The sequence below is a fragment of the Podarcis tiliguerta genome, assembly GCF_965153285.1.
Source record: "Podarcis tiliguerta genome assembly, chromosome: 1".
Classification (NCBI taxonomy): domain Eukaryota; kingdom Metazoa; phylum Chordata; class Lepidosauria; order Squamata; family Lacertidae; genus Podarcis; species Podarcis tiliguerta.
This window is the reverse complement of record NC_139534.1, coordinates 104,124,704-104,147,757: the sequence shown is the minus strand read 5'-3', so window position 1 is coordinate 104,147,757 and position 23,054 is coordinate 104,124,704. Positions and strand designations below refer to the sequence as shown.

Sequence of the window (23,054 nt, the reverse complement as noted above, 5' to 3'; positions counted from 1 at the left end):
TTCAAAAAAATCCTTATATCTAATCCATACATTAAACAATGCTTTCCTGACAATGTGAATCTTAAACATTCTGTGAACTTTAACCTTGTCATACCATAAGTAAGCATGCCACCCAAACGCATTATTGAATCCTTCTAAGTCCAGTATATCTGTATTTTCAAGAAGTAGCCATTCTTTCAGCCAGCAAAAAGCTGCTGCTTCATAGTAAAGTTTCAAGTCTGGCAGGGCAAAGCCTCCTCTTTCCTTTGCATCTGTTAATATTTTAAATTTTATTCTTGGCTTTTTGCCCTGCCAGACAAATCTGGATATATCTTTCTGCCACTTCTTGAAACAGTCCATTTTATCAATAATCTGCAGTGTCTGGAACAAAGATAACATTTTTGGCAATACATTCATCTTTATCACAGCAATACGACCTAACAGTGAGAGTTTTAGATTAGACCATATATCTAGATCTTTTTTTATCTCCATCCAACATTTTTCGTAGTTATCCTTATATAAGTTCCCATTTTTTGAGGTCATAATAATTCCCAGATATTTCACTTTTTTCACCACTGTCAAACCTGTCTCATTCTGAAACCTTTCTTTCTCTTTTTCTGTTAGATTCTTTGTCAAAACCTTAGTTTTTGTTTTGTTGAGTTTAAAACCTGCTAATCGACCAAACTCTTGAATCAGTTCTAAAACCCTCTTCACACTGGACTCTGGCTCCTGCAATGTCAAAACCAAGTCATCTGCAATGTCTCTCTCAGATGCTAAAGAGGCGCCATGCTGTTCTTAAACCACCAGGGCTGGTGGGGGTGTCTTTTCTCAAAGAAGTGACTGTCTTGCCCTGGTCTTCGGTGTTCTTAAAAATCCCCCACAAACTGGACGGCTGCAATCCATTGTGCGGCAAAATACACTTTCTTGTAAAATGGCATGTTTATTTTGTCACACGTTTTATTATCCTAATCTTTTTCTACGGTGCTCAAAGAGGTAGGCTAGGAGCTTTCTCATTTTATTGTCACATCAAACCTGTGAGGAAGGTTAGTCTGAGAAATGATGGCTTCCTCAAGGCTGCGTGACAAACATAATGACTGAACAGGAGTTTGAGCTGTGGTTTCCAACTATCAAACCCAGAACTGGCACTCATAGGCCAAGAAGCGTTCAGAATCTTTAGCTGTCATGCAGAAGCTAGACACTCAGAAATAAATGGATGAGTAAGGCAGAAATTACAAAATAATGTAAGTGATAATGGGGTAAAGAGTCAGACTATGCACTGGTGGATCACTAATGGCCCATTATCTGATCAATTCTCGCCAATTTTGAAGATCTAAGAGTGTGACATTTCGCCTCTGATATACGCTTGCCTTCAGGTCTCCATCCACTTGTTCCCACTACAGTCGTACCTTGGTTCTCGAACGTAATCCGTTCCGGAAGTCTGTTTGACTTCCAAAACATTCAGAAACCAAAGCACAGCTTCTGATTGGCTGCAGGAAGCTCCTTCAGCCAATCAGAAGCTGCAGAAGCCACACTGGACGTTTGGCTTCCGAACATTGTTCGAAAACCAGAACATTCACTTCCGGATTTTGATCGTTCGGGAGCTGATTTGTTTGGGAGCCATGGAGTTTGAGATCCAAGGTATGACTGTACTTTTATCCTACAATGAAAGTGAACAACTTTAATTAATTTGTATTGATGGGGAGCTTGTTGCTTATTTAATGATAAAAGTCAAATTAATTAAAGTCTTCATGTGTCTACTTGTTTAAGGCTGTATATTAGTCCATTCATAATGTATATCTTTCCTGAAAGGTTTGCTGGAGAAAATGAGTGAAAAGCCTGTAAGATCAAAACTGTTTTAGTAACTCCGGTTTAGCAAAGTATGCCTTAAGCTGCAAAGCACCTGCTCAAATCTCTCCCATAAATAATTTCAACTGGCTCATACCCATGAAAACCCTCAATAATTCCAATAGGGGGTTTTTTTGTGTGCTTTACATCCAGAAGCTCAGCACACGGTGATTGTGCTTTATTTTCTTTGAAGGGACTAGTTAGCCTGGTTTCAAGAACACAATGGAGCAGAGTTATTAATTCTGATTATTTGTGGCTTTAAAACATTTAAATCCCTGAGCTCAGCTGCCGATCCACTTGTTACTTCTTGGCAGGAAGTCAAGCGCCTAGTTCAGAGTCATCTTTTTATTCTCCTTCTTCTTCTGGCTGCCAATAATGCAGTGTTAACAAATTTGTCAGAGTGTATTTATCTGTTGCTATGTCTGTTGTTAGATGAAGAATGCAAAGCTGAGGACATGTTGGCAATGGTACTCTCCCTGTTAAATAGAATACTTGCCGCCTCCCACCACTGCAGGGAAACTGCAGAACATTAGCGCTGCCTTTTGCTCACGTCCCTCCTATCCATCGAAGGCTTCTTTTTCCCAAATGGAACCAACACGGGAGTGGCGGTGACATCCATAAAGCCTATCAAATCATAACGCGGTGCATTCTACGGTATTTAAGATAATGAGACAGAGCTTTCCCCCAGCTTTCTGTGCTCTTCTCAGAGATCTTTCTGCGTCAAAGTACAATCAGGGGAGCACTTACGCCGTCCCATTTTATGAGTCACTTTCAGTCATTCTCATACTTTTGAAAATGAGCTCCAGGAAAGCAAAGGATTCTGTGTAGTGGTGCTTTGTGTGTGGACAACCCCTTCCACTCTGGGTTTTGCGCGTTTTGTTCCTTCCTCCTGCGCATGTGGTTCAATTTTTGTTCGCAGTCCTTCGAGTTGGCTCGTCTTTCTAGAAGGATCCAAGGGAGGAGAAGCTTGCACGGTGCTGCTGTTCTTTGAAAGCTCTAAACTTCGATGGTAGCCCATCATCACGTGTCGAAAAGTTGCTTCTGCTCTAGTACTTGGTACTCCAATTCAGGACACCTGCCCTGATCTCTTGCCTGAGCAGCATCCCAGGATGTGAACAGAAACCACAGTCCACACTGGGCAGGGATGAGGAACATCTACCTGTGGCCCATATACTGCCCTTCCTGCCTCCAGTCTACGTGACCTTCAGGGAATTTCCCTGGCTAGATTCCACATCCAGGGCTAAATTAAGACCTTTAGAGGCCCTACGCACTTAAAAAGATTTTCACGCCCCCATATATAACTAATTCAAAACATAAACAATAACAAACTGTTAAGTAACATTTTATTTTTCAAAATGAAACGAAACCTACCGTAAGATGGAAAATAATGTTCATGTTTGTATGCTTCCACTTTATTTATATTTAAAAATTTCTCCTCCCTTTTCTAATTTCAAAGTCGGTGATCAGATCCTCAGAACGAATCTTACATAGCACATCTGCTTCTATACTTAGCAGAAATGAGGCATCCAGCCTGCCTTGTTGCACAGTTGTTCTGCTGGGATTTTTAATATGAGAAAATGAATGCCCAGCGGAGCAATTAGTGACCATTAATGTTAAAAATCTGACGATGGACAATTTCCGTGGTGCCCTCCTTCCCTTGATGCCCTAAGCACGTATTTATTTTGCTTCATGGTTAATGCAGCCCTGGCCACGTCCCTCACTGACCTTGTTCTGCAACCTCTTTGACCGCTTTTGACTGGCTAGATTGTGTCTTTGATTTGTGACAATGCTTCTTGCTGGTCTGGATGGAAAGGTGGGTGGGAGGGCAGAAACCTTTGGCTTTGTGGCCGGAACATAGGCTACTGCATTGTTTCCCAACCTTTTCCTGACCCCCTTCTGACCTTGTTTCCTTCCTGTGCACCCCCATGGACACAGCCAAGGGGGGCAGGGAAGGCAGCTGCCCCCCATAAGAAAAATCAATACAAATCAATACAAATCTGAGTTTCTGCCCCCCAACAAATATCCTAGCTACACCCATGCCTGCCCGCCCGTCCTAAGGTATCTATTCAAATGTTTTGTTTGGAAATAGAACATGTTTTATTTATATTTTTATAATTTATATAAAATACAATTACATAATAAAATATTGTTGAAGCAGAAAAACACAGAATCATAGAGCTGGAAGGAACCCCAGGGGTCATCTTTCTAGTGCAACCCCCTGCAATGTAGGGAACTCAGCTAAAGCATCCATGACAGATGGCCATCCAACCTCTGCTTAGAAACCTCCAAGGAAGGAGAGTCTGGTACCTTCAGAAAGAGATCCATCTCCCATGTATTATAAAAAGTTAACAACACTTATTTGACCCCAGTTATTTGACACAGAGCGGGAAATCTACAGATACAGTCCAAAAGGCACACAGGGAGTTCTGAATATATGGGAGAATTTTAAAAAGCAAGTGGTCCTCACGGACTTGGTGCAAAAAGATCTTGTCAGCCGGAGTAGCCCTGGCTGTTTGGATAAAACACTACAGTGGTACCTCAGTTTTCGAACAGCTTATTTCACGAACAACTTGGAACCCGAATTTTAATTTTTATCATCTACAATTCTGTTTCATTTTATAGTACAGTACATTGATTATTGCTTTCATTTTATGGATCAGTGGTCTCGTTGGATAGTAAAATTCATGTTAAATTGCTGTTTTAGGGGTTGTTTTTAAAAGTCTGGAACAGATTAATCCATTTTGCATTACTTTCTATGGGAAAGCGCGCCTTGGTTTTGGAACGCTTTGGTTTTGGAACAGACTTCCTGAACGGATTAAGTTTGAGAACCAAGGTACCGCTGTAGAGCAGTAAGGCCCACTGAACTCAATGTGGCTTTCTTCTGAGTAGACACTTAGTTATTTACTAGATGCAAGTCAGCAGCACCAGATGACCCTGCTCGGCTAGGCACTGGGGTGGATTTCACCCCGCACCTTGCAGAGCCGGGCCGATGCTGCCAATGTTCCCTGCACCCCTCAGCAACATCCAAAGGCCCTGGGTCCACTAGGTGCTGAGGTGGATTGCACCCTGCACCTTGCAGAGTCAGGCCCAGACTGCCACCAGGCCCGGCACTGGCAGCAGCAACAAGCAGCTCCAACTTGCCCAGCCCTGCCCATTGCTACCCCACCACCGCACTTACCTGACCTGGGGGTTCTGGATCACAGGCTCTATTGGTCAAAACAGGGGCCTCAGCTATCGCCCTCCCTGGCAGAAACAAACCAGGACTGCTAGAAGAAAACACATGTGACAAAAAGCAGCGTTAGGCCCTGGTGGGCCACCTCCTTACCTGCCCCCTTACCTGCTTGTGATTGGCCAAGCGAATAGCCAGCCAATCAGGGTTGGTTTTTTAAAAAAAGATTTATTTTTCTTCACTTCTCGCTTTCCTTTGTGGCCCCTTAGCCTCACACTGTGGCCCTCCATTTACACGATTTTCATGGATTTGGAATATCCTGGGGCCCCTGGAGGGCCATGTGGCCCCCAGTTGGGAAACACTGGCCTACTGTTCAGCAGTAAGAGCCGCACCTTTTGCTCCACCTGCTTGGGCTCTGCATCTGCCAGAAACGTTGCCAACAAGGGAACAGGACCCTTGGGTCGAAAAGGGGTTTCTCACTCTTCACAGAAGGAGATACACAGCGCTCCCTCAAGAAACGCCACATCCCACCTGGTTTTTCCCTAGGACTGTTTCCTTGCTTTTCTGGTTGTGTGCAAGGAGACCTGAGCCAGGAGCACAGAGGCCCATCCTGTGCAGATGTATCCATTCAAATTTCACTGTGACTGCTAGTAAATCCTGGAACAAAGGCTGGCAGCTCCGCTGCTCGGATATCTCTTTGGGAAAGCTAATCTCCCCCTTGTTGTGCCCTGAGCCCTTCTCTCTGGGTAATTGTAGTGCTTGCATTTTAATCCGCCAGATGTGTGTGGTCCGCATGAAGGAGACTGCAGCCACCTTTAATTGAGGAGAGCGGCTCTGGCGGTTTAGGACTGGGATGCCGCATGGCCCAGATGATTCCGTTCTGGCAGTGGCTCACCTTGGGCATCCATCCTTTCGCTCCACCCCCCTAGTCCCTTGGAATGCATTTCCAGCAGCTTATCGCTAATGTACTGCAAGGATGCTTTTAAGCGAATTAACAAGCTGTGTGTGAGGCGTAGCTTTTCAGGGTGGGAAATAATCTATTTTGTAGTGGCCTGCGTCTTTCGGGAGCGAGGTTTTGATGAGCTCAGTCAGTGCCAGGTTAGTTTTATGGGAACTCACTTTCAAAGCAAAGTGTCCTTTCAGCTTCTCTAGCAAGGGATGGTGGTGACTTCTACCAACCCACCCAAGGCTTTGCCATTGAGGAATGACCTCTTGGGTTTTATAATAAGGCTTTGTCCATTGTTGGTCCTGCATGTTTACATTTAATTAGCCCAGGTGGCCTAAACCTTTCTGTAAGCTGTTTGATAGCCAGAACAAACCAAAGACTTGAGAGCAAACACATCGCCAGGTCTGAGGCTGGATGCCAGCAGAGCTTAGAGAATTAGCTCTTTCCAGTGATGCTTAGGAGGATCCTTATCTTATGAGTTCACCCAGCTGATAAGATTGCCATGCTGTTACCTCCCATTTGGTAGCTGCCATTATAGTCCCCAAGGTCAGAAACTGCTCGTAGTGTTTATGTGACATTCTTGGGCATGGGTCTGCCAATTCTTTCCACAGTAGCCTGCTTTGGCCAGTGCTTCCTGGTTCTATAAGCACCCAAGCAAGGAGCTGAAGTGTTGCAGGCTCTAGGACTTGGGACCAGGAAGAACTTTATCAACTGAGACCAGAACTCAAACCTTGTACTATATAACCTGGATCACAGTCTGGACGCTGAGGTCCAGCTCCAAGGGCCTTCTGGCGGTTCCTCACTGTGAGAAGTGAGGTTACAGGAAACCAAGCAGAGGGCCTTCTCGGTAGTGGCGCCCGCCCTATGGAACGCCCTCGCATCAGATGTCAAGGAAATAAACAACTATCTGACTTTTAGAAGACATCTGAAGGCAACCCAGTTTAGAGAAGCTTTTAATGTTTGATGTTTTACAGTGTTTTTAATATGCTGTTGGGAGCCTCCCAGAGTGGCTGGGGAAACCCAGGCAGAGGGACAGGATATAAATATGTTGTTGGCTCCGCACTGTGGGAATTGAAGTTTGTTAAGGGTTTGTTAATGGTGCTGTGAATTGTAGCTCTTTGAGGGGTCTCCTAACAACACTCAGCACCCTTAAGAAGTGACAGCTCTCAGGATTCTTTGGGAGGAAATCTTGACTGTTGAAGCGTTGTAAGAGGGTGTTAAATCTATGGTGTGGGTGTAATCCTAGTGGTGGGCTGGTATCTCAGATGTGGGCGTTTATGGCCTCCCTGTGGGACAAGAGAGAGAGAGAAAGCGTTCCTTTATTGGTAACTGTCAGGAGATAGCGGTGGAGGCAGCAGGAATGGCTCAGTTAGCACCACACATGGATGCAAGCTGCTGGTGTCAAGCAAAGGCTGCCAGCCACTTAATGACTGTATGTGGTATGCCTAATTGAACCATTACGTGTAGTGCTGTATATAAGAAAACCATTACGATTGTAACTAACGCCTTATCTCGGTGGGGAGGGGTGTTATGTACTGAAGTTCTCACCTTGGGCCAGCAGAGGGATACTGTAGATACTTCAGGTCCACATATTGCAAATAAGGGATCAAAAGTGACGTTCAGTGATTGGATAGTTACAGAAAATGGTTACTAGCGTTCTAGTGGAGCTCTATATAAGCAGGCTGGCTGAACCCTTCAGTTCAGTTCTGTTCTGGCCTGTGAATAAACAAGAGCTGTTTGAAGAATCGCTGTGTCGTCTGATATGTTCACCCACAACTTAACAGTATGCTTTCACAGGTTCCACTGTTTCACCCCCTTCAGGGATGGCATCAGCACCCAGCACTCTTGGACAGCTGCCAGGGCCCACTGGTGCAGTGCTGACCTCGAAACCTTGTCAGATCTCCCTCTCACCTCATTTCCCGGCCTTAAGTTTACTTGGTAGCAACAGCTGGGTCTGGGAAACTTCTTACCATACACTTTGGGAACGGTAGACTAACAAGCAAGCCTCTAGATTCAGGCACTACTGTCGAGTAAACTTGTGGGCAGGAGGACACCAGTGCCAGGGTTCCCAGAAGCCTGGTGCCAGCCCTATAAACTAAATAGAGACATGCAGTATTAGTGCCTGTGATTGGCAGGGAATATGAGGCCTCTGGATTGGCTCAGCCAGGTATAAATAAATGGCAAGATCCTGGCCGCCTACGTTTTGCCTGGCCAACAAAGTAGAATTTCCTGCCCTCAACATGCAAGAACAAGACCTGTGTGAAATCTTGCGATTGCAGGAAATTCTCTTTGTCTTACCCACAGCGCAAGCCAGTCGCTCCGATATCTCGTTCCTATGAAATTATCTCATTTCCAGTGTTAGAAAAAGACAGCTGCCTCCGAGAGCCGGAGTTGAAAAGATTCTGCCCCTTTGTCTCTTTCTCTTTCTCCATTGTACCTAGCACAATGCAGCTGATCTCCCAGTGGTATCTACGTGGATGAAATAAAGCAGTTCCTCATTCATCCAAAACCTTAATGCAGAAAAATGATTATGGATAAGAACAGTTTGTCACCTGTGGACAAACCTATCTCCCAACGTTGCCCCTTTCTCCCTCTCCCTATTTCTCTGGCTGCTCAGCCCTTGCCCAGAAAGAAACCTTTCTGAATGCAAAAGACAATAGGTAGAGCAGAGGTCGTGAGTTTGGGGGCAATTGAAGCCACCCACAGCCTCTTAAATAGGAACATAGGAAGGTGCCTTTTTCTGACACACAATGTCAAAAAGGCCATTTGGAATGGAGAAGCGGTTGCCAGAGTCATAGCTTCATATTTCTTTTTTCCCCACCGTCCTCACCCTGCTTCTCTGTTAGAAATCAGCACCTCCTACAACTTACACTAGCATTTGCATGTGATGTGTTAGTTATCCTGTTAGGCATAAATCTAAAACCTGTAATGAGTAAAGCAGCCCTATAGTGTGGGAGGTGTTGTACCCTAGGATGATTTGGGGGTGCTGGAGAGAAAAAAGATAGGTGGGGGGCATAAGTAGGACTGTGGAAAAGCAGAGCCATAGCTAGGGGAGGGTCTAGCCAGGGTTTCTGCCCTGGGTGAAGCCTCCATAATAATAATAATAATAATAATAATAATAATAATAATAATAATAATTTAATATTTACACTCCACCCATCTGGCTGGGTTTCCCCAGCCACTCTGGGTGGCTCCAAACAGAATATGAATAATATTTTTTAAAAAGCAATAAAACATCAAACATTAAAAACTTCCCTAAACCTTCAAATGTCTTCTAAAAGTCAGATAGTTGTTTATTTCCTTGACATCTGATGGAAGGGCTTTCTACAGGGCGGGCGCCACTACTGAGTAGGCCCTCTGCCAGGTTCCCTGTAGCCTCACTTCTCACAGGGAGGGAACTGCCAGCAGCCCCTCGGAGCTGGACCTCAGTGTCCGGTCTGCCATTGAGGCTCCCAACCTTCCATCAAATCTGGGCTTCAGCCAGCGAGAAAGATGAAAAAGTGAACTGGCAGCCACAAGCTCCATCCTTTCCCTTTCCCCATGAAGCTGAAGAAGGCTCATTTACAATTCGATGCAGGGAGAGGGAGAGTTGGAAAATCTGGAGAGGCTGCTTGGCTCTCCCCAGTGAAGCAGAAGATAGGATCCCCTGTGTGTTTGCTACTGTGTGAGAAAGAAATTCTGGAGGGAGGGAGGGGAGGGAAGCTGAGGAATAGAATCAGTTGGACTAAATGATCCTTGGGGTCTCTTCAAACTCTACAATTCTATGATTCTCTGATCCCTTCAGAACTTTGAATGTATTTAAATAACTAAGGCTGAGTCATTTTACAGACTATGCATGATCCACACACAGGAAAGTAAGGGGTGTGTGAGCATTTTTCCTGCCAGAGGCAGTTCCCTGGCAAGCTCTGGTCAGCCCGGCCACATTAGGATTGTAATGGAAGGGCACTTTCTACTTTGGACTGGCAAAAAGCATTTATTCACCTTACAGTGAACTGAAAATGACTACAAAATTATCATTTCCTAAAACGAGTAATCAAACAAAAATAAAATTGAAAGGAATCTTGTTGAAGCTTAAAGGTAAAGGTAAAGGGACCCCTGACCATTAGGTCCCGTCGTGGCCGACTCTGGGGTTGCGGTGCTCATCTCACTTTATTGGCCGAGGGAGCCGGCGTACAGCTTCCAGGTCATGTGGCCAGCATGACTAAACCGCCTCTGGTGAACCAGAGCAGCACACGGAAACGCCGTTTACCTTCCCGCCAGAGGGGTACCTATTTATCTACTTGCACTTTGATGTGCTTTCGAACTGCTAGGTTGGCAGGAGCTGGAACTGAGCAACGGGAGCTCACCTTGTCACAGGGATTCGAACTGCTGACCTTCCGATTGGCAAGTCCTAGGCTCTGTGATTTAACCCACAGTGCCAGATTTACACATCAAAACTCCTTGAAAAAGTTTGCACAGAACCAAGAAGATGGGTGGGTGGCAAAAAACCTCAAAGAGGCTTTGTTAGACATGATACTAGAGCATTGCTACACAGTGACAGGTTATTCTATGTTGGATACACCCGGCCTTTCAGCCAAGACTGGCCTGCAAAGTGGCTTAGACTTAAAATCCATGCGAAGGTGCAATTTAGGGGTGGGTGTGTTTTAGAGGGGAGCAGTCTCTTGTAGCTCCTGGCGGCTGCTGGCACAGTACAGATGCCAGTCTTTTCATCCAGATGGAAGGGGCAGAAGGAGCTGCAGATGGACCCAGGGGCTGGCTGATGATAAAGAGGCTAGCCCACACACAAGCAGCCCCTCTCGCTGATCTGCACAGTCTTTCACCCCCTTGGCAGTTGATGGTCTGGTCCAGGTTCCAGGCTAATCTCTCCTGCGGGAGGAAGCATAAAGAGCTGCAGATGGACCCAGGGGCTGCTTGGTGGCAAAGCTGATGCTTGCAAGTGTTGCTTGCCTTGAGAAATATCATACACTGTCAAGTTAGGGCCTCTCCAGATGGTAGCAGAGCCCAGGGCTGATGTAGCGCTAGACCATAAGTATTACAAGAAAGAGGTACCAGCTTCTAGCTCCAGATTTTTTCTGCAGCATTTGCTGTTTGGGACTCTGCCATCCAACCCAGCTGATCATGCTCATTGCCAGTCTGCTCTTTGGACAGACAACAATCAGCACCAGGATCAGGCACAGTCTCCCTGGATGGCTTCCAGGTATTATGAATGGAATGATGGATGAAGAGGACCGGCAAGGTGGGCAGGCAGGCATTTTTCTCCCTCTCTTGCAATTGTAGGAAGAAGAGTCTCCCAACACAGTTGATCAGGGATAGGTTAGAGGCAGACAGGATGAAGCGCTTCTTCGCACAATAATTTAACTTATGAGACGGATTCTCAAAAGTTGTGGTGATGCTGAAGGCAACTTTAGGAAAGGGTTGCATTAGATTTATGGAGGACAGAGTCTTATCGTGGCTATGAGAGCTAGGACTGCGATAGGAACATACAAAGTTGCCTTATAGCAAGGCGATCCCAACCTTTTGGGGGTCTGTCGGCATGTTTGCACACTGGAGGAACTGTTGCGGGCACCACACACACACACACGTATACATACACCACACAGCCAAGCATACACCACAGCCTATTATATTGACTGCACCAAAATGCTTCTTTCAAGCCTAATTTCAGCTGTTTGGGAAGACACTGTGGGCCCCAGGGGCAGCCTTTGCAACTGCCTGTGTACCTGTTGGCACCACATTGGTAGGCCCCTGATATTCATTGGTCCATACTGATCATTCTTTCCTGGCAGTGACACCCCAGCATCTCAGGTCCAGTGGTCTAGAGACGTCAAAGAAGTGTTTCAGTTTAAAGCATGGGTAGGCAAACTAAGGCCCGGGGTCCGGATCCAGCCCAAACGCCTTTTAAATCTGGCCCGCGGACGGTCCGGGAATCAGCGTGTTTTTACATGAGTAGAATGTGCCCTTTTATTTAAAATGCATCACTGGGTTATTTGTGGGGCCTGCCTGGTGTTTTTACATGAGTAGAATGTGTGCTTTTATTTAAAATGCATCTCTGGGTTATTGGTGGGGCATAGGAATTTGTTATTTCCCCCCCCAAAAAAAAAAATATATATATATATATATAGTCTGGTCCCCCACAAGGTCTGAGGGACAGTGGACTGGCCTCCGGCTGAAAAAGTTTGCTGACCGCTGGTAAAGCATTGTAAATTTAAACAGGGAAAACCGGTAGAGGAAAACTGGTCTCCACGTCGCCATCTTGTGGCACAATGTTCTATCACACATACAACGCATATAAATCACTTTTTCTTTACCAGTCTAGCTCAGTCCCTATTCATCACCTACCACCCGACCCTTTAAATGGGAGATGTCAGGGTCTGACCATGATATCTTAATCATGGAGACCATATGCTGCATATCACTAAACTAATCTCTATCCAAAAGGGGAATTTCCACATTCTGTGGCAACACCTGGTGAGCAGATGCTGAAAGCGAATCAATTAGGGTCTCTATGGCCACCGTGCCCTGCTTTTGCCCCTAGCATCTGGCAAGCAGAGAGTTGCACTGCCTCTGAACACCGAGGTTCCACTTAGCTGACATAGCTAATTGTTACTGATGGTTCCATCCTCTGTGCATATAACTTAACCCATTCTGAAAGTTATTGTTGCCCATTTTGCTGTCTATATATCATCGAAACTTCTGCAAACTTCCCAGGGATATCTGCTTATCAGAGGCAGAATACGAGAATCATCTTTGCTTGATCCAGCAAGACTGTCATCATGTTGCTCTGTTTCAAGTGCACAAAACCAAGCGCTCCTCTATATGGAAGTTCCCCTACGGACCTGGTTCCCTCCAGATGTTCTTTGACTACAACTCCCATCAGCCCCCGCTGGCTGGGGCTGATGGGACCTGAAGTCCAACAACATCTGGAGGGCACCATGGTTGGCAAAGGCTGCCCTGTGGTGTCTTTTCTTTTTCCTCAGTGTGGGGTGGGGGAGCATGTCACTTGCTCAATACCACAGGGATTTAAACATTTCTACTCAGACTAGACAAAAATCAGACTGGTGGGGGGAGTGGAAGCGGAAGCATCTCTTAATTTTTACTGGCAGAGAGATTCCACGGAGTGGGTAAATTAGCCATCAACCACTTCCTTTTCTACCAGACTAATACAGCATCACAGTAAGGGGTAATCTGGTGAATGCTCAGCAGATTTTCAGCAATTACAGAGGGATCCAGTTGGCTTTTCACAAAATCCCAAGTCTCTCACCCACCTTGGGGTGCAGAACATGTGAAGAAAGGTCTTAAAAGGGGTCTGTAGTTTGTGTATCAGTCCATTGGGCACACAGACTGAGTGACAAGCGCATTCTTCATATCCTTGCTTGATCATTAGCACTGCAAATCGATTGGAGATTATGGCAGAACCCAAATTTATGTATGTTTACTCATAAGTAAGACCCACTCTGCTCAGTGGGCCCTACTCCCCAGTAACTGCTCATAGGCTTGCCTATCTCATGCATGTCCATTCAGAAATAAGTTCCACTGAGCTCAGTAAGATTTATTCCCAGTTGGTTGCATTTAGGTTTGTAGCCTTGATTTAACAGTTTTAATTTAATGTTTGCATAATTTGGGAACCTTTGGAAGACTATTGAAGATAACACAATTTTAAAAATGAAATAAAAATAAAAATGAAAACCATCCCTCAGTCTTAGCCTCACAAATTCAAATTTGCCTAGCCCTCCCCGCTCCCAAAGCCCCAACCGGTCTCAGACCAGGCAAGAACATCTGGGGCTGAACCTGGGCAGTTAAGCTAGTTCCTCAGCCCCTTACCTGGCAGCCCCAAGTAAAAACAGGTTATAATACATACAGTTTTAATTATTTTTAAAATCCATCTATTATTATAGATCGTTTAGAGATGCTGTCCTATTTAACTCCCCCCAATACGCATAGGTGTAAATTAAATGGTTCCAAAAATATACAGATGAGGCATTGGGGCTGCGATCCTCTGCACAGTTACCTCGGAGAAACTATCCCATGGAAGACAGCGAGTCTTATGCCTGAGAGTAAACAAGCCTAGGGACTGGGCTGTTCAAATATCTCCCAGACATCAGATTGGGTTTAGAAATGAAGGGCTCAAATCTGGAACAAAACAAAACAAAACAATCTTATTGCTGGAATCAAGCTGGCGATTCTCTCACATTCCGTGCAGCCCTGTCTGAGCTTATGACATATTGTTGACCAGGAAAAAGCCACGGCAGTGAGGGTGGGCGGGCTGCGGAGTGGGGGGGGGGCGCTTGGAGAAATGGGAGGGGAGAAGATGGTTAGGGGGGAGATGCCAAGTGTCTGGCTTGGGGCAGAGGGAGAGTCGGAAAGAGGCAGCCGGAGCCCCCTGTTTGGCGGCGCAGTTCCCCCCCTGGGGGGGAGGCGGGAGGAGAGGACACTCCGCTCGGCGGGGGTCTCCGGCTCGCAAGCGAAGGGAAGCTTTGCTGCAGCTGAAGGCTTGTGCGGAGCAGCGCCGCTCTCGGCCGCGCAAAGGCGCATCTCCAGCTCTGGCTCCGCCTGCGCCGCGGCGCTGCTTCCCGGACGCTGACCCTCCGCCTACTTGAAGCTCTCCCCACCGAAGGCAGGGGCCCCGAGGCGAGGATCGGCCGCACCCGGGGGAGGGACAAGGATGCCTGCGCTCGGCTCCCTCCAACTCGGCGGCTGAAGCAGCTTCCTCGGCTCAGGTAAGGCTCCCGAGAGCACCTTTCCCCCACCGGGGGCGCGTGCCGTCGAGGCGCACGGGGAAGACCTCCCGAGTGCCGCCGCCTTCCTCTCCAAAGTATTGGGCCAAACGAAAATAGAGAGCAATAGCGGGGGAGCAGCCTATCATATGTGGGTGGGCTGGGGGGGGGGATCTGAGGGCGAATGGGCGACTCTTTGAATGAAGTTTGGGGAATATGTGGCTCCTCCAGGCACGCCCCGTGGACAGCGCCCTCGTGTGCGCATCTGCTCAGAAGCGAGTCCCCTTTGAACTTGCTCCCAGGTAAGCGGCTGTCGGGGGAACCCACTGGGAAGGCAGGCTTCTCAGGCGCCCCGATGCCCTGGTGAGGGGCGAAGGGACAATCTCTGCGTCTTGGGTTTGCTAGACCAGTCGAGTGGACGACTCCTGGTCCTCGACAGATAGCCCCAGCTGGGCAGGGTCTCCCTGCCTCCGAAATGCACTTTCCGGAGAGAGAGCCACCTGCTGTGGTCGCTTCCTCCTCCGGCTCCGGCGGCTGCCTGAACTTCGCGCTGCCTGGGCGCCACAGGAGCGCGGGGGGAGAGGCTCGAAGGAGAGCCAGGCAGCGGCAAACATGAACCCCCCGGTCTTAAGCATGTTTCCACGCGTGGAAGTTCCGCAGCGTCTAATGGGACTCGATGCGCCCCGGGTTGCACAATGAAACCCCTTAGCCTTCACAATACTTCTTTCTGCGTAAGCGGGTTTAGGATTGAGCATCCCTCTAAGAGCCAGCCCACGGTCCCCGGTGAGCCGAGGAGGGGGAAGATGTGGCTGCTCATCTTGGGCGCCTTGAATTTCTTGAGGGAAAGCTCCTATCCCTCCCCAACCCCCAGGAGAAGGCAGGACTCCCGCGGAGGGAAGAACAACAATGCCTCCCTCCTTCTCACTCAGGAGGGCTGGGAGGGGTCCCTTGAGACTTAGGAATACAAAGGATTTTGAGAGGGGGGAAGCAGGGAGGTGGTCCCATTTTATCTGCGCAAGCCCCCACCGAGGTAAGTCAGGCAGCGGGACGACTAGCCCAAGATGATCCACTGTATTTTGCTGCCACGCGAGGATCTGAACCTATGTGGTCCAAGGCAAACTCTTGGTGCCATTCGTCTCTGAAGACATTTGCTTGTGCTTGGCAGGAGATGACGCCTGACACAGAAGTTAAGTTGGATGCAGAATGCAGTCATCACCCGGGCGTGACTTTCCTCTAATCAGTGTTTACAAGCTACCTAGAAGTGTTTTCTTGGACTGGTACCTCTTCTTTAGACAGCAGCCAAGAGGTAAAGCAGGATGGGAGGAAAAGCTGGCTAGGAACTGAGAAAGCTTTACTGTCACAAGTTTGGAGCAAAGCCCAGTTTGCTGCAATTCCAGCCTGGGCTGCCTGGGTCTGCTTGGGCACGGCAGGTCCCACAAGGGATGCTCGGATAGAGCCACTCTCACCTGCTTTCATCCTTTTTAGGCTCCATCAGAATTTGGGACAGACTCTGTGTGGCAGCGATGCTTAAAGAGTGTGTGCCATCTGTCGTTCCAGTCTATGGCACTCCCATACCCAAGCTTTTAAATGGCTTTTTGCTCAAATTGGCCTGTAATGTGGAATGTAATATTAACTAATATTGGCTGGGAAGTATATTCGTTTTTTAAAAATGGCTCTTTTCCGCTTTCTGGCTGGCATGAGCTACATCCACTCATGCACACACGCAGTGCGAGGGAGGCTCAAAGGCACTTTGAGATGTGAAAACTCCAGTCCTGTGTTACGGATGTCTCTCTCCTGCACTTTCACTGCCGTTCGGCCCACGGCCAGACCTCTAATACGTTCCCTGCCCCATGAAGCCAAGAATCTGAAGGTGTGACTTACCTGTTCTGAGACTCAGTGTCACTTGGCGGCTGGTGGAGACATCATCTTTTTGTGCCAGTGGTAGTCAATGTGCTGATTTTCAGGTGTTTTTATAACTAGCTCAGTTGGTAGAGAAGGAGACTCTTAATCTCAGGGTCATAGGTTTGACCCCCACATCGGGCTAAAGATTGCAGGGGGTTGGATTAGATGACCCTTGCGGTCCCTTCCAGTTCTATAAATTTATGATTCTACAACTCCCATCATCCCTGACCATTTGACATGCCCTCTGGGGCTCTTAGGAGTTAAAAGTCCAGCAACATCTAGCGCGGATTATGTTGGTTACTCCTCCTCTAGGCAAATTACTTAGAGTTACTCCAGGGCAGTTGCTGCCTCTTTCTGTCTTGTCCTAAACCTGGGGTCCACAATATAGCATCCCTGCCAATGGCCTCTGCCACTCCTGTGTGTGTGTGTTTAAATGAGGATTTGAGGGGTTGTTGTTGCTTAGTTAGGGGGTGCTGTCTGCTTTTTGAGGGGTGTTGCCTGCTTTTTATCGCTGTTGGTTCATGTGTGAGAATGTAGACCTCCTGTCTATAGCTGTGGGGAGGTCTCAGCATCACCAGTTTTTCTTCTGTGAAATGGATATTTTGTGGAGAGCCATGGCAGTTTCTTAGATTTCTAAATGTGCCCCCACTGGTCCAAAGAGATCAGGGACCCCTGCCCTAAACATAAGCTACAGTTGCCCTGAGGGTAGACACCTACTTATCTCTGCTTAACAACCTCTCATAACTGTTTAGGGCTGGACAGGTAGCTACTCTGAGGTAAATTAGCACCTTGCCTTTTTGGGTGTAGGAAACTAAGGTCTGCCTGACAGTATTTTGGTGTCATGCTGACATAAGCTCATGAAGGACACATAGAATCACAGGAATTTTAGAACTAGCAAAGACTTTTGAGGTAATCTCACCCAGCCTCTGCTCAGTGCCAGAATTTACAGCATCGCTGACGGAAGCCTGTCCAGCTGCTGCTTAAATACCTCTGCATCTTGCAATATATTCCCCAACAACAACATTGCCTTGTCAGATGAGGGTGGGATCTTTCGTTGCAGTCAAAGTATTTCCCAACTGTGGCTCCTTTCATCCCTCAACCTAGTCCTGACTTCTCATGCTGGCTACCTTATTGTCACACACCGATTCATTAATTAATTGCAGGACTAAAGCGTGGAGTTTAAATCATTTTTTTGTTAGAACTGCCTTTCTGTGAAAGGTGGTTGTTTAAAGTCAGCCACACAAATCTCTTTTATTCTAGGCAATATGTCTAAAATGGCTTTTCAAACAATGCGTGGTTTTCGTTCATAGGAACCTTTCCACACTCCGTTTCTCCCTCCCTTTTCTTTTGGCATGAAATGTTCTTAAAAATAGCATCTCGATTCAGTGATACTTTAATGGGTTGGTTAGAAGCATGGAAAATTAATTGACTTTTAAAACCTGGAATGAATTGGCTGTTCTGGCTTTGCTGAAGAGTAAAAAATGCCATTGCCTCTCAATTTTGTAGCACACAGAAACAATCACAGCTCGGGAATTCCATAATCCTACTGGGAATGCTGAAAGAGGGGATTGTGGACACAAGCACCCATCTTCTGCAGACCCACCTAACTCAGGATAATGGCATGAGGTGTGTTTGAGAAGGTTGCACCAATGGCATAGAAGCAGGCAGGTGGTGATGTAAGCACATCACAAATTTCCAAGAACCAGAAAAAACAACTTTGCTGCTGGTTGATGGAGAAATTAACTCTTTGCTCATCCTTAACTCTCTGTCTCCCACCCCCCTTTTGAATTCAAATCACACACCCCCAAGGCACACACCCACACCCACACCCCACACACCCCTGCAAAGTTCCAAATGACATTTGCAGAGCACAAAGACATGATTGGTCCCCTGTTGTGGGGTGCAGATAAAGAGGTGAGGGGATAGAGAAAGGTTTTTTTGAGAAGGATCATGGGGGTTGCTGCCTGCATTTGCATGCAATCATTAGTTCCCACAGCTGTATCTTCCTTCCTTCCTGCACTAACCTCTTCCCAAAATTACATCACTCTGAAAATCGTCATCTAATTTTCTCCTCCCGTCTGTCTCAGCCTTCCTTGCTCCTTCCTTCTGCAGTGTCTTTTGAGCATTTGGGAAATTATTTCCCTAGAGAGATGTATTACAAGCACTTTTACAAGACAAATCTCTGAGTGTCAGTTTTGCTTTATTCCCCCAGCCTTTTTTTTTTTTTTTAAGATCAAGGCAGCTGCCTCTGAAGGTTTTAGATGCGAGAGACATAAAAGTTCTGTTGGGTCAGTGCTAAGGGCAGAGTTCTCCATGAGTACTGGACAACTCCAGTCAAGCCGACCATCACACAACAAAGAAGCCTATATCATGTGCTGTAAAAAAGGGTCTACACTTTTATATATATTTAATAAGTATTTTCTCCTCTTAAGACCCACAATTCCAACCACTCAGGTGCAAAGCACAAGAAGATAAAGGGAAAGAAACACTTTGAGAATGTCCAGAATAAATGTGGGGGAAGTGGAAGGAGCTGTACAGAGCACAAAAACTCTGGCCATTACAAGCTACATTCAGCCATCCTTTGATCCAATAACCTTTGGCATTATGCTTCCAACCTCTTCGGTTAGTAATCATAATGACTTATTTAAAAATATGAGAGCTGAGGACACCAAATCCTAAGGAACTGACTGTATTTCCCAGGTGGGCATCCGAAATGCAGAGGTGGCGAATATACGCCCAAGACTTTCTGTCGTTCCAGAAGAGTGTAAGCTATTCCCTTCCTCGTTTGCACTGCAGCTGAGGAATGTGAACGAGCCACAAAAGCGAATATTTTGTGAGGTTTCTATTCCTGTGGGATTCCACATAGCACGTGTGGCATGCAGGAGATCCTCGATTCAATCTCTGATGCCCCCAATTAAAAGAACCAGGTAACAGGTGAGCGGAAAGACCTCTGTCAATCAGAAGGGACAAATGCTGGCTCAGTCAGTGAAAAGCAGCTTCTTGCGTTCCCAGAGGTTATGCTCCTCTACAAAGACACATTTGCATTTTTCTAACTTGATGACACAAGCATGAAGCCGCAGCTTGCATGGGTGAGACTGAATTAGTCATCACAGGGCCAGCATCATAGCATTGCTCATATATACTTTAGGTTCAATGCTGTTAATTGAGTCAGTTAACACATTCAGCTGTGAATCATTACAGCAAATTAAGAGGTGTACATAAAAGTGTGAACTACCCCGGACTCTGTGTAACAGCTTTCTCTTATCTCTATGTTATAGGGGCTTGGGAAATCTGCTATTTGGGGAGAGGTCAACGCAGGTGGTGCTGGGACATGGGTGGCGCTGTGGGTTAAACCACAGAGCCTAGGACTTACCGATCAGAAGGTCGGTGGTTCGAATCCATGCGACGGGGTGAGCTCCCGTTGATCGGTCCCTGCTCCTGCCAACCCAGCAGTTCGAAAGCACGTCAAAGCGCAAGTAGATAAATAGGTACCGCTCCAGCGGGAAGGTAAATGGCATTTCCATGCGCTGCTCTGGTTCGCCAGAAGCGGCTTAGTCATGCTAGCCACATGACCTGGAAGCTGTACGCCGGCTCCCTTGGTCAATAAAGCGAGATGAGCTCCGCAACCCCAGAGTCGGCCACGACTGGATCTAATGGTCAGGGGTCCCTTTACCCTTTACCTTTACATGTTTTTTGCTGCCACTTCTAGTGAAGTCCCATACAGAGGACCAGTGGCATAGCGTGGGGCGTGCAGGGGGGGCCGGCCGCACCGGGCGCAACATCTGGGGGTTAGTGTTAGGGGGCGCAAATCCACGGGTTAGGGGGCGCAAATTACTTGCCTTGCCCCGGGTGCTGACAACCCACGCTACGCCACTGCGGAGGACACCTTGTCCAGGAAGCACTGGCAGCGCCTACTGCATTCATGGATGCAGCTCAGCACAGCCCGTCTGTGAAAAGCAGCTTTGCTTTATCTTCATCCTCTGTTCTCCTCATCATTCCTTGGGTTCTATCATACCACAAATGCACCATCTGAGCCTGGTTTTGTGTCTCTCTTTGTTTTGCTTTTGATCTGAGGCACAATGAAAAGTTTAATCAATCAGCCCCTCTGGACATGCATAATGTGTGGAGTTTTATTAATGTGCTATTATTTTAATTATATTTTACTTCATTTTGAAAAGCAGGATGCTGTAATGACATGCAGCATACAATCCATCAATTTGTGCATTGCCCTAAAAAAAGGGCTTTTTTATAATAATAAAGTATCCCTACATTATCATATTTACCTATTTACTTACTTACTTCATTTATATTCTGCCTTCCCTCTAAAGTGTTCAAAATAGCATTCATAGTCCTGCCCTCCTCCATCTTATCTTCTCAAGGTCCTTGTGGGGCAGGGCAGGCTGGGAATTAATGACCGGCTCAAGGTCACCCAATAAGATTTGAATCCTGGTCTCCCTGGTCCTAGTCCAAGACTCTAACCACTAGACCATACTGGCTATTCTAGCGTCCCACAAGACTCATATCAGTTATGAGAATAAGCCAAAAATAAATATATTTTCTCATATTTCCTGAATTATTTTTTCTTAAAAACAACTCTTTCTTGAACTTATTAATCACACCACCCCAATGATTTAAGCTAGATTAGTCAACATATTGCTAGATTTCCACATAACTGGAATAATCCCTTTCGTAACTAGTTCTTATACCAAAAAGGTGGTTGCTAAGTGTAACCAAGTACAGTGGTACCTCGGGTTAAGTACTTAATTCATTCCGGAGGTCCGTACTTAACCTGAAACTGTTCTTAACCTGAAGCACCAATTTAGCTAATGGGGCCTCCTGCTGCCACCGCACCGCCAGAGCACAATTTCTGTTCTCATCCTGAAGCAAAGTTCTTAACCTGAAGTACTATTTCTGGGTTAGCGGAGTCTGTAACCTGAAGTGTATGTAACCTGAAGCGTATGTAACCCGAGGTACCACTGTACATCCCATTTTACAGAGAGGGGGAAGGGCCAAAGCTCAGTCACAGAACAGCTGCTTTGAGTGCAGAAGGTCCCAGGTTCAAGAGAGACCCCCTGTCTGAAACTGGAGAGCCACTGAGCATCATTTTGAAAGTACTGAACTCAATGGACCAATGGTCTGTCTTTGTGTGCGAGGCAGCGTCCCATGTTCCTTTGTTGCCTTCACAACACTCAACATAGCCTTGTTGCAAAATGACTAGGGAAATGAATGACCTGGGGCTAGATCTCTCTGTGTTCCATGAGGTTCCCTTCTCTTGTACATCACTGATGTTCTCAAGCATGCTTATTCCCCCACCTCCATTAATCGGTATTCCAGTTGGAATGGAACTCTATATCATTTTAAATGTCATCTACCTTGGCCTTAGTAGGTTTGGGAAAAGATGGATGCATGTAAATTTCTCTATCCTCACTGAGGTTTGCAGCTTCTTCTGATTTAGTATCATCTCTGAATCTCATTATAGTCTCCTGGTCCAATCTCCAGACTTCTAATGAAGAAGCTACATCAGACCACCCTCCATACCTCCCACACCTCCATTCCTGGCTGTTTATCTGAATACCCCTTGCTTATTTACAGTCTCTGTCCGCTTTCCAGTGTTTGTCTCTGTGCCAGGACCATAACTGTGCCTAAATAAATGTGTTTCTCAAGTAAGATTGCATGAGGCGGCACAGTTTCAAATCTCCGAATCTTTTTATTTTATTTTTTATCACTTAATGTTTTTCTAACACCTAAAGACTTGCTGGGCACTTAATAGAAATCAGCAGAAAACTCTCGCTGCAAGAGCTTCCATCTTCCATCACAGGAGCAACAAAGCAAAGAAGAAAACAAGCAGGAAAGTAATGGGGTGGGGAGGTGAGCGAAAGGAAGGACAGAGATGCTGGTAATAAGATCACACTGTTCTTCGGTGAGGCCTGCTCACAGCGCGATGGTTCCCTTTAAAAAATCCATATCTGCCACCTCCTGCATCCCCTCCTTGTGCCTGCCTCTGTATGGCAACCTGCCTTCACCTCCTTGTCACTAGGCCTTCCACCTCACGCACTTGTGAATAGGGGTTGGCACATCTCAGAATTAGAAAGGACATTTGAGACCTCTCTTGTGCTGGAGCCATTTGCTGGCAGCTGCCTTTTCCTGGAATTAGAGATGAATGGAAAGAGAGAGGCGGGATTTGCGTCTCCTCTCCATCTACTGCTGTCCCTAACTCAAGGCACAACATTTATTTGTAGGGGTGCTGCTGAATTCTACTGAGGATTTGGTGGTGTGAAAGTGGTTCCAGCTGCAACAGAACTGAACTAGGACCAGAATGAAGCCTTATTTACTGAAATCTACCAAATTCCACACAGGACATGGGTGGTGCTGTGGTCTAAACCACTGAGCCTAGGGCTTACCAATCAGAAGGTTGGAAGTTCGAATCCCCGCGACGGGGTGAGCTCCCGTTGCTCAGTCCCTGCTCCTGCCAACCTAGCAGTTCGAAAGCACGTCAAAG

General features: G+C 46.7%; 1 protein-coding gene across 2 annotated transcripts in view; it reads left to right on the top strand.

Annotated features, from left to right (window-relative positions):
* Positions 1-23,054, top strand: part of SYNDIG1L (synapse differentiation inducing 1 like) — a 94,051-nt gene that overhangs the window by 30,857 nt on the left and 40,140 nt on the right. Inside the window, exon 1 of one of the 2 annotated variants that reach the window (XM_083447184.1) lies at positions 14,254-14,656. The exons of the other annotated variant lie outside the window; for it this stretch is intronic. The gene's annotated coding sequence lies outside the window, so the exon portion shown is untranslated. Of the gene's footprint in view, positions 1-14,253; positions 14,657-23,054 lie in introns of those variants that run through there. 2 annotated transcript variants of the gene reach the window in all.